Source organism: Haemorhous mexicanus, chromosome W (assembly GCF_027477595.1).
Source record: "Haemorhous mexicanus isolate bHaeMex1 chromosome W, bHaeMex1.pri, whole genome shotgun sequence".
NCBI classification, from domain to species: domain Eukaryota; kingdom Metazoa; phylum Chordata; class Aves; order Passeriformes; family Fringillidae; genus Haemorhous; species Haemorhous mexicanus.
The window spans coordinates 7,071,147-7,079,322 of NC_082380.1; the positions used below are offsets into that span (position 1 = coordinate 7,071,147).

The following is an 8,176-nucleotide window of genomic DNA, read 5'->3' on the forward strand; positions in this document are numbered from 1 at the left end:
GACACAGGAGCAGATGGAGATCAATTAGGAGTACCAGTTTATGAGGACCTAAAAAGAAATAAAAGGGAATTGATTGGAGGATTTCAAAAATGGGGAGATGAGGAATGGCCCCCTGAGGAGATGAGGAATGGCCCCCTGAATGCATAGTGGAAACATATGGGCCAGCCATCTGGGCACATGATGGGAGTTGGGGATATCAACCCCCAATTTGTATGATGAATCATAATATAAGACTCCAAGCAGTTGTCGAGATAATAACAAACAAAACTGCTTAGGCAATAGAATTAATATCAAGACAACAAAGCCAAACGAGGCTGCAGTGTATCAGAATAGGTTGGCTTTAGACTATTTATTAGCTGAAGAAGGGGGTGTTTGTAGAAAATTTAATACATCAGATTGTTGTTTGAAAATAGATGACAATGGGGATGCCGTCCTAGAGATAGCCAAGAATATCAGAAAAATAGCCCATGTACAAGTCCAAAAATGGGAATGCATGTTAAAAACTAACTAGTGAGATAACGTATTTGGAATAGAATGGTGGAAGAAGTTAGGCTTCTTCCTTTTATGTGCTACAGCAGGTGTTGTATTGCACTAAATAGTTTATTTAGTTGTTGTTTGCACTGGATGATGGGAATTCGTTACTGAGTATGTTAGGTCATGTGGATGGTTTTTTCCCTCCCTCATCACATGGTCTCCCCCTCACACACCCCCCCGTTATACACACCTGGTTGTCTGTCCCATGGGTACTACTCCCCTCGCCCCTCCCCAATGGCATCCCAGTGGCCGTGGTCCTCTCTCCCCGCCCCCATCCCCTTGGGTATAAAACCTCCTGTGTGAGAGTCCCACGCTCTCTTTTTCTACCTGGGTGGCCCCGTCACCAGAGTGTCTTGCCACCAAGCCAATAAACAAGATACTTGTACCCACATGGAGAAGAGCACTTCTCATCTTTTACTTTCTTCTATGCAGTTCCGTGTGGGCTAGAGTCTGAGCTAGCCGGATTTGGACTCATATAAGGCCAGGAAAACCACGGATTACTGCAAGCAGGTTTGATATTTCTTCCTTGCTTTATCCCGTTTTATTCAGCTAATCACCAGCGTAGTCCAAGGCATGCAAGTGGTAACAATGCCTATGGACCCAAAATTGGCTACATCTGGAATGGCACAAAACATCATGGTGTTAAAGAAACAAAATAATATAGAAGACCCCTTTAAAGAAGCAAAATTGAGTTGTGAAAAAAATGAGCGAATAATAGAGGTTGGAAAACAAGAATTGTTGATCAAGCCAAATTATTTATAAAAAGAAGAGGGGGGATTGTTATAAATACATATTATAATATTGGCTTTTCACAAATATTGAAATGGATGCTATATGTATAATGTTAAAATAACTTTGCTATAAAGATTAGTTTTTATTTCTGCTGTTAGCTAAACTTAGACATAGTAGTGAAATAGCTGATATAGTTATGCTTGTGGTAATTGTACTGCCTGCTTGGTTGGAATAACATCCAATGAACATATGATGAAGACTCCTGTTACTGACATGCCAACTATCAGCACCTATACCATCTGTAGAAAGCATGGACCAAAGCCCAAGCTGGAGGTGATAGCAAGAACGGACTAAAACCACAGCCAAGAAATGTGCGTGCTCTAAAAAGGCGGACCCAAGGAGGAGCCATGCTAAACAGTTCTTGGAACATGTAAACTAGTTTGAGGAAAAGTTTAAATATGCATATTGTTTATGATTATGCAATAGGCTGATGCAATAGAAAAGGTAAAATAAATAGCGAGTGTGCTCTTGGCTAAATACCAAACACCCAACTGTTAAACTTTGCTTTATTTTTATATCTTATTGTCCTTTAGTAAACTTTTAAGTTTTACCAGGAGAGTGAACCTCATTTTTCACACCAACATCTCAGCACAAGCTGTATTTGGGTCTCCTAATGGGGTTGTAGGAACCACTGACTTGTAAGGTATTAGAGCAGGACAGACTCCCTTCTGGGGGCTCTTATCTCTTTGCCTCTACATTTTTACCAACATTTGTTTATCCATCAGTTCCTGAGGGATACCATTTTCCAATCCCTCCCTCCACGGGTGGCTTCTTAAGAGTTTGCTTCCTTGGTCCTGCTCTTTGAATCAAGAAGGTTTCCCCTCAGCTCTGCTGTCCAGACAGCAGTCTGATTTTTCACTTCATTTCCAATAAATCCCACCTGTCTTCCATAAGTTACCAACTCCTCTCCTATTTCCCCCTGTTACGAATGGAGTGAGAGTTTAGACAAGTCCTGTCTTTGACTCAGATTTCTGGCAGGAAGTCCCTTTGAGGCAGCCTGCCCCCCAAATGGTTATCACTTCCAAGTTCTTAAGAATGGCGTGTTAGGTCTGTTACAAAATGAATTATTTACTGAATAGACACAAGATTAACAGACAGAAGACTTTAAACAGACTACTTACTACACAGGATAAAACAAAAAGAACTACTAGTAGATAAAAAAATACAGTGCATGATAAAAGGTACCTATTTTACAGCTAGCAAAGAAATAGTATAGATTATGAGTTAATGTGACTTACCACCTAATTGATGATGGAGTACACATAAAGTCTTTTCCTTCAATTTCAGAAAAGTAACCATGAAATTTGCATCCAAACATCAGGGAGAAGTCCTACACAATTCCAGGGTGTATGTAGGAGACTTCTGCCTCTGAAAGTTTGTGTAGCTTTTATAGTTTGTAAAGTGAAGTGTCTGTCAGTCAGAAATTCCAGCTTATCTCCCAACATCTTGTTCTCAAAGCAAGCTGTTCCTTGTCAGTGGGGATGTTTACTGTATCCCATCTCTCTGGTGTCAGAGATAACTCCTTCACCAGAGGCTTATGGACTGGGTTAATTCATCCATTGATGTGAAGGGGGAGAATGCCTGGAATGATCGTACCAGTTGATGGACAACAGATAAGCTCTTCTGTGTTAGGGGGAACGTCCTGCCACACTCCCCAACATAAGATCAGGTCCCCTTTGTGGTTCCACTGTATGAGCAGCTCGTGCAATTGGTTGATATAAAGCTTTAATGAGTGTCCTGGTTACAAAAGGAGAATGCCAATGGGTGCAACCAAACTGTGTATTCTATTCCCCTCAACATCATTTCTGACCAGCTGTTAATGATGGGACGTTTGCAGTAGCTGCTCAGTGCACACCTGACTTCTCAGGATACAAGCTGGATGTTAAATTAGATAAGGAAGAAGAGGCAAACCCTGATAGGCAGGGTGGTGTTTCTTTTTCTTCACACCAATGACTCAGCTGTGATAATTCCCCTCTGGGAAAACATCAGCACAGTTCCACCCATCCTGAGGGCGTCATCTCTGCTAATGGGCCATAATGGACTCAATGGCACCAGCATAATGGGCAGCTGCAATAGCTTAGACCATCAAGAACTCCCAAAAACATCCTATGACTCATAAGATTACATCATTACATTGTGAAACTCCCCACCCTGGGAGAGGTACTGAGCATTCCTCCCTGAGCCTAAGTATATATAATTGGGGGCTTGGGACACCATCTTCACCACTCAACATATCTAGAGGAAGACCAGAACTTCCACAAGACCACCTCTTTCAACTGCATCCATCAGTTCAACAGGACTGCAACCACCACGCTGACCAACAGGGTGCCAGGTTATACTCTGACTTTATGGGTTTAAGCCAGTTTTCTGTGCATCGTTGCATTTATTGTAATCTTTTTTATTAAATCGGAACTCAGATCAGAAATGTCTCCAAAGGTAATTGAGCAGGGTTCATTTCTCCCACCAGTTTACTTTCAAGCCAAAACAACAAGTCAGGCAGACCTTTGATGAGGGGATTCTTCCTATCTGGGTTAGTGGGCAACAACATGGGGGAGAGGGGGCATCTGACAGGTTACTAGCTGCCTATTGTGTATTAATTGGAGGCAACCAGCCTTTTGCACACTTTCAGTGAGTTTACCCAATGTTGGAGTGGGGATAGAGATGGGTTCTCCCCTCTTAGACAGGTCTCCCACCCAATATGCTGCCTTTTGAGTGAGAGACCAAGGCTCTCTGCTACCTGCATTGTTAAAAATATACCAGGGCCTGAAAAGTCGTGGAACTCCTCCTCCAAAAGCCTCATGCTTGAAATAAACAGGGCAGGAGACCTTTCTCCTTTTTAATGCCTTTATTAAAAGTGATCAGCTCAGGATGGGGGGGTTAACTGGTCCGCGGTTCCCTGCAGCCAGTCCCATGAGTGACTCGGAGGAGGAGGAAAATGCAGCTCTGTCCTCTAGGGGGCAGAGCTGGAAGTCCCGTCCTCACGAGGGCAAAGGGGGCATACTCTGGGTTCAGTTCGGTTTGCCAGTCCAGGGGTCCTAGCTCCGACTGACTTCTTTTTTAACCGGGGCAAGGGGTGACCAAGGTTTTCAGTGTCCCTGCTGGCTTTGGACCTTGCCCCTGCTGTCCAAACACTACTTTGACCTCTCAATTCTGTTTTTTCTTTTGGGGTATTTTCCGGGATTTGGTGGGGGTCCCGTCCCGTTGCAGTCTGGGTTGAGACTATATTTGCATGTCTCCCATGATCTCCCTTCCCACCGTCAGGGCGGGGGGGGGGGGGGGGTTGTCATCCTCTTAGCAGCAGGCAAGGGTGGTACTGAAAGACGAATTCTCCACAATAGAGGGTTAACGACTCGATACTCAACAGGTGATTACAACATTCAGCTAACAAAAGAATTCTCCTGGCCAGCGATCAGTTCCCAGCTTAACTTTAAACTCTGCAACCCTTTTTTAAAAAAATGGGTAACTCTTTTTTACTCATAACAATCCTACCGTCACCTGTGAGCAAAATTCTCCAAACATACTCCATTTCAGTTTGTTTTGCATGTTTACTATATTTTTCTTGCAGGTTAGCCAGCTCCACGGTGCTGTAAGGTGACTGTTCAGTTGTTACAGTGGGCTCTGCCTCCTTGTTAAAAACGGGACCAGACTTACGGTACTAAAAGTGATTTCAGCATTTATTATAAGAAAAAGAAAGGCCTAAAGCATGGAAGCCCGCGGGCCGAACAGGAGCATTCCCATCGAGGATGCTGCAGCGCTGGCACTGGGTCTTCTTCAGCAGCTATGTCCCCGATGTTCCAGGTGGAGTTGCACAGATTCAGTGGGTCAGATGCCCCTTTTTATCATGTTTTTTATCCCTTTGGATTGGTTTCTTCTTTGATCCTTCATTTGCATGAAGGTTTAAGGCGCTTGATTGGCCCATTACAGTTCTGTCCAGGTTGGCTCATTTTGCTTGGGCAGGAGGGGGGGGGGGGGGGTGTGCACTTTACTTAGGTGTAATATGGTACATTGAGTACCGTATTTCTTATAACTACCCATTTAACCCCTTTTACCATAACCAAACTAACAGTGCATGCTTAACAATCTATCAACTATTTTATAACAGTTTCTACCCTATTTATAACATACTCATCTTCCCCTTGATATACAAATTCAGTCTTTACAACCTAAAGCAGCTTTTAAACAGCTGAAACACTCTCTAATGTCAGCTCCAGCACTGAGACTGCCAGACTTAACTAAACCCTTTGAACTTTTTGCACACGAGAGACTGAATGTGGCTCTGGGGGTACTAGCACAGTGCCTCATATTATATATAAACATAGGGAAAAAAATTATATATTTATATTTACACATAATATATGTAAACATATAGACTGACTCTAAATATGCATTTAGTTTTATCCATGCCCATAGAGCCATCTAGAAGGAGAGAGGACTTCTGAACGCTCAAGGTAATCAAATCAAACATACTGAACAAATACTTACCATCTTACAGAGCATTAAAAAACCTGCAGAAGTAGTTATCATGCATTGTAGAGGTCAGCAAAAAAGGAAAACCACTCCATAATTAGGAAATGGCTTTGCTGATAAAGCAACAAGAGGGATTGCAGAAAAAAGTGTTCTCACAATAATTCCACAAAAAGAGATTGATTTGTCAGAGTTCACCCCAAATATGACCAAGCAGACCACAAATTAATTGCTTCTTAAAGCTGAGATCACAGAAAGTGAATAAGCTGTTACACCAGCAAAGCAGGTGGTAGACCCACCCCTGATCCTTCGGGAGCTAGCTCAGAGAGAACATGAAAACACACATTTCAGGGTTGAAAATCTTCTGAAACATCTAAAAAAGGTAATAATAAGAAATAGAATAACTGATATTATACAATCAGTACCGAGCAAATAGGAAATCTGCTGTAAAAGGAACCCTGACATGAGAAAAAGAGTTGCGTTAAGAGTAACAAAAACAGGAGAATTTCCTTAAGATTACTGACAAATAGATTTTGTGGAGTTACCACGCAAAGAGGGATACTGGTACATACCAGTACCAGCATTAGTTGACACCTTAAGTAGATAACCATAAGCTTACGCATCGCACTAACACAGCCAAGAAAGAGGTGAAAATTTTTCTCAATCATAAAGTTCCAAGGTACAGGGTTCCATTGGGGATGTCATCAGATAGGAGAGCACACTTTGTTGCAACAGTGGTTAAGGAAGTTAGCTGGATTTTGGGAATTTCTTAGGATCTACATGCACCTTATAAACCCCAAGTGAGTAGTAAAGTTGAATGTATGAATAGGACTCTCAAAACACAAATTAGCAAAATTTGTCAAGAAATATCCATGACATGGGTTCAGGTCTTGCCTATAGCTTTACTGAGAATCTGCATACAACCAAGGCAAAGGGATAACATCAGTCCCTATGAAATACTGTATGTCAGACCATATCAGATTCCACATATTCCAGGTGAAATTCACATGAAGGGGAAACTTGATTTGCAGAAATATCTAATAGCTTTAGGTTCCCCATTACAGAAGCTCCAGAATTGCATCATATTATCCAAAGCCATAAGACTAGACAGACCTACACATCCCTTCCAACCTAAAGACTGGGTCTATGTTAAGTAGTGGGACAGTGATCCTCTACAAGCTAAGTAGAGAGGACCATTCCAAGTTCTGCTAACCACCCTCACCAAAGTCAAAGTCACTAGCAAAGTACTCTGAGTTCACTACTCCAGAGTTAAGAAAGCTTCTCCTGAAACAACTGTAAAAACAGAGACTGATGAGGATGAAAACCTGTTTTAAATGGTTCCCCTTTTGTGCCCAAAGAATTGTTCACAATAATCATTACTCTTCTTTGCATGATACCCGACTGTGCAAAGCATTACAGTTGTTAGATGTTTATTACTGTTTATTATTGTTTATTATTAAATATTTATCTCTTATTAGACATTTAGTGTTAGGTATTTGCTTTTATTAAATATTTATCCAGTATTAGATGTTTATTTACTATTAGATATTTATCTGTTATTAGATGTTTATTATTAGATGTTTATTATAAATGTTATTTATAGTTGTTATATATTTATCTGTTATTAAATACCTATTATTAGTAAATATTTAGAATAGAAACTTGGTAAGGTAAAGGCCTTGTCAAGCCTCTAAGGGGGGAAATGATGCCTCAGGTTTTAGCTTTTATATTTTTCAGATTCTGTACTGCTTTAGTGTGTAGTTCTGAGCTTCATATTAGGGAATAGTAAGCTCTCTTCACAGAGTAAGTAGAAAAAACAATTCCTTTTCTAGCTGGGGACCAAGGACAAATGACCCAAATTTCAGGCCCAAGAGCATAAACAACAGCAGAATGAAGAGAGAAAAACAAGAAGGATGGGACTTCATAAGCTAAAGCTGTGATTGAACAATTAACCCCAATATGCAAATGGACCAAAACTTATAAAAGTGTCAGACCCCATGACCGGTCATCCATTTTGTGACCATTTTGGGTTCATCTTGGGTGTAGCCCTGGCTGGGCTCTTGTACTGCCCAAGGTGTATCCATTGAGGCCTTCTAATAAATACCTACTTTATTCTTTACCTCAGTCTAGTCTCTGTTCTAGGTCAGCCTTCACAAGGCATCAGGAGCATGAGGTAAGGTGGGGGGGATGGTTGTCCTTACAAAGTAAAACTTCTCCTCTGGAGAGTGGAGGGAGGTGACATCAGGATTAAGAAGATCCACCTCTTTATTGAGGCTATAAAACCCCACCTCATTCTCCACCTCTCCAGCCATGTGGGCAATTCGCAATTCTAATTCGCTCTCCTTGGAAAGACTCAGCCGGTTTCTCAGGTTCACAGCAACCCTCC

General features: G+C 41.6%; 1 long non-coding RNA gene across 1 annotated transcript; it reads left to right on the plus strand.

Moving 5' to 3' along the window:
• Positions 1–3,538: 3,538 nt before the first annotated feature.
• Positions 3,539–7,914, plus strand: LOC132341432 (uncharacterized). The gene is made up of 4 exons (XR_009490207.1): positions 3,539–3,658; positions 4,892–5,147; positions 5,719–5,774; positions 7,623–7,914. It is a non-coding gene; the product is annotated as an uncharacterized LOC132341432 (long non-coding RNA).
• Positions 7,915–8,176: the final 262 nt, after the last annotated feature.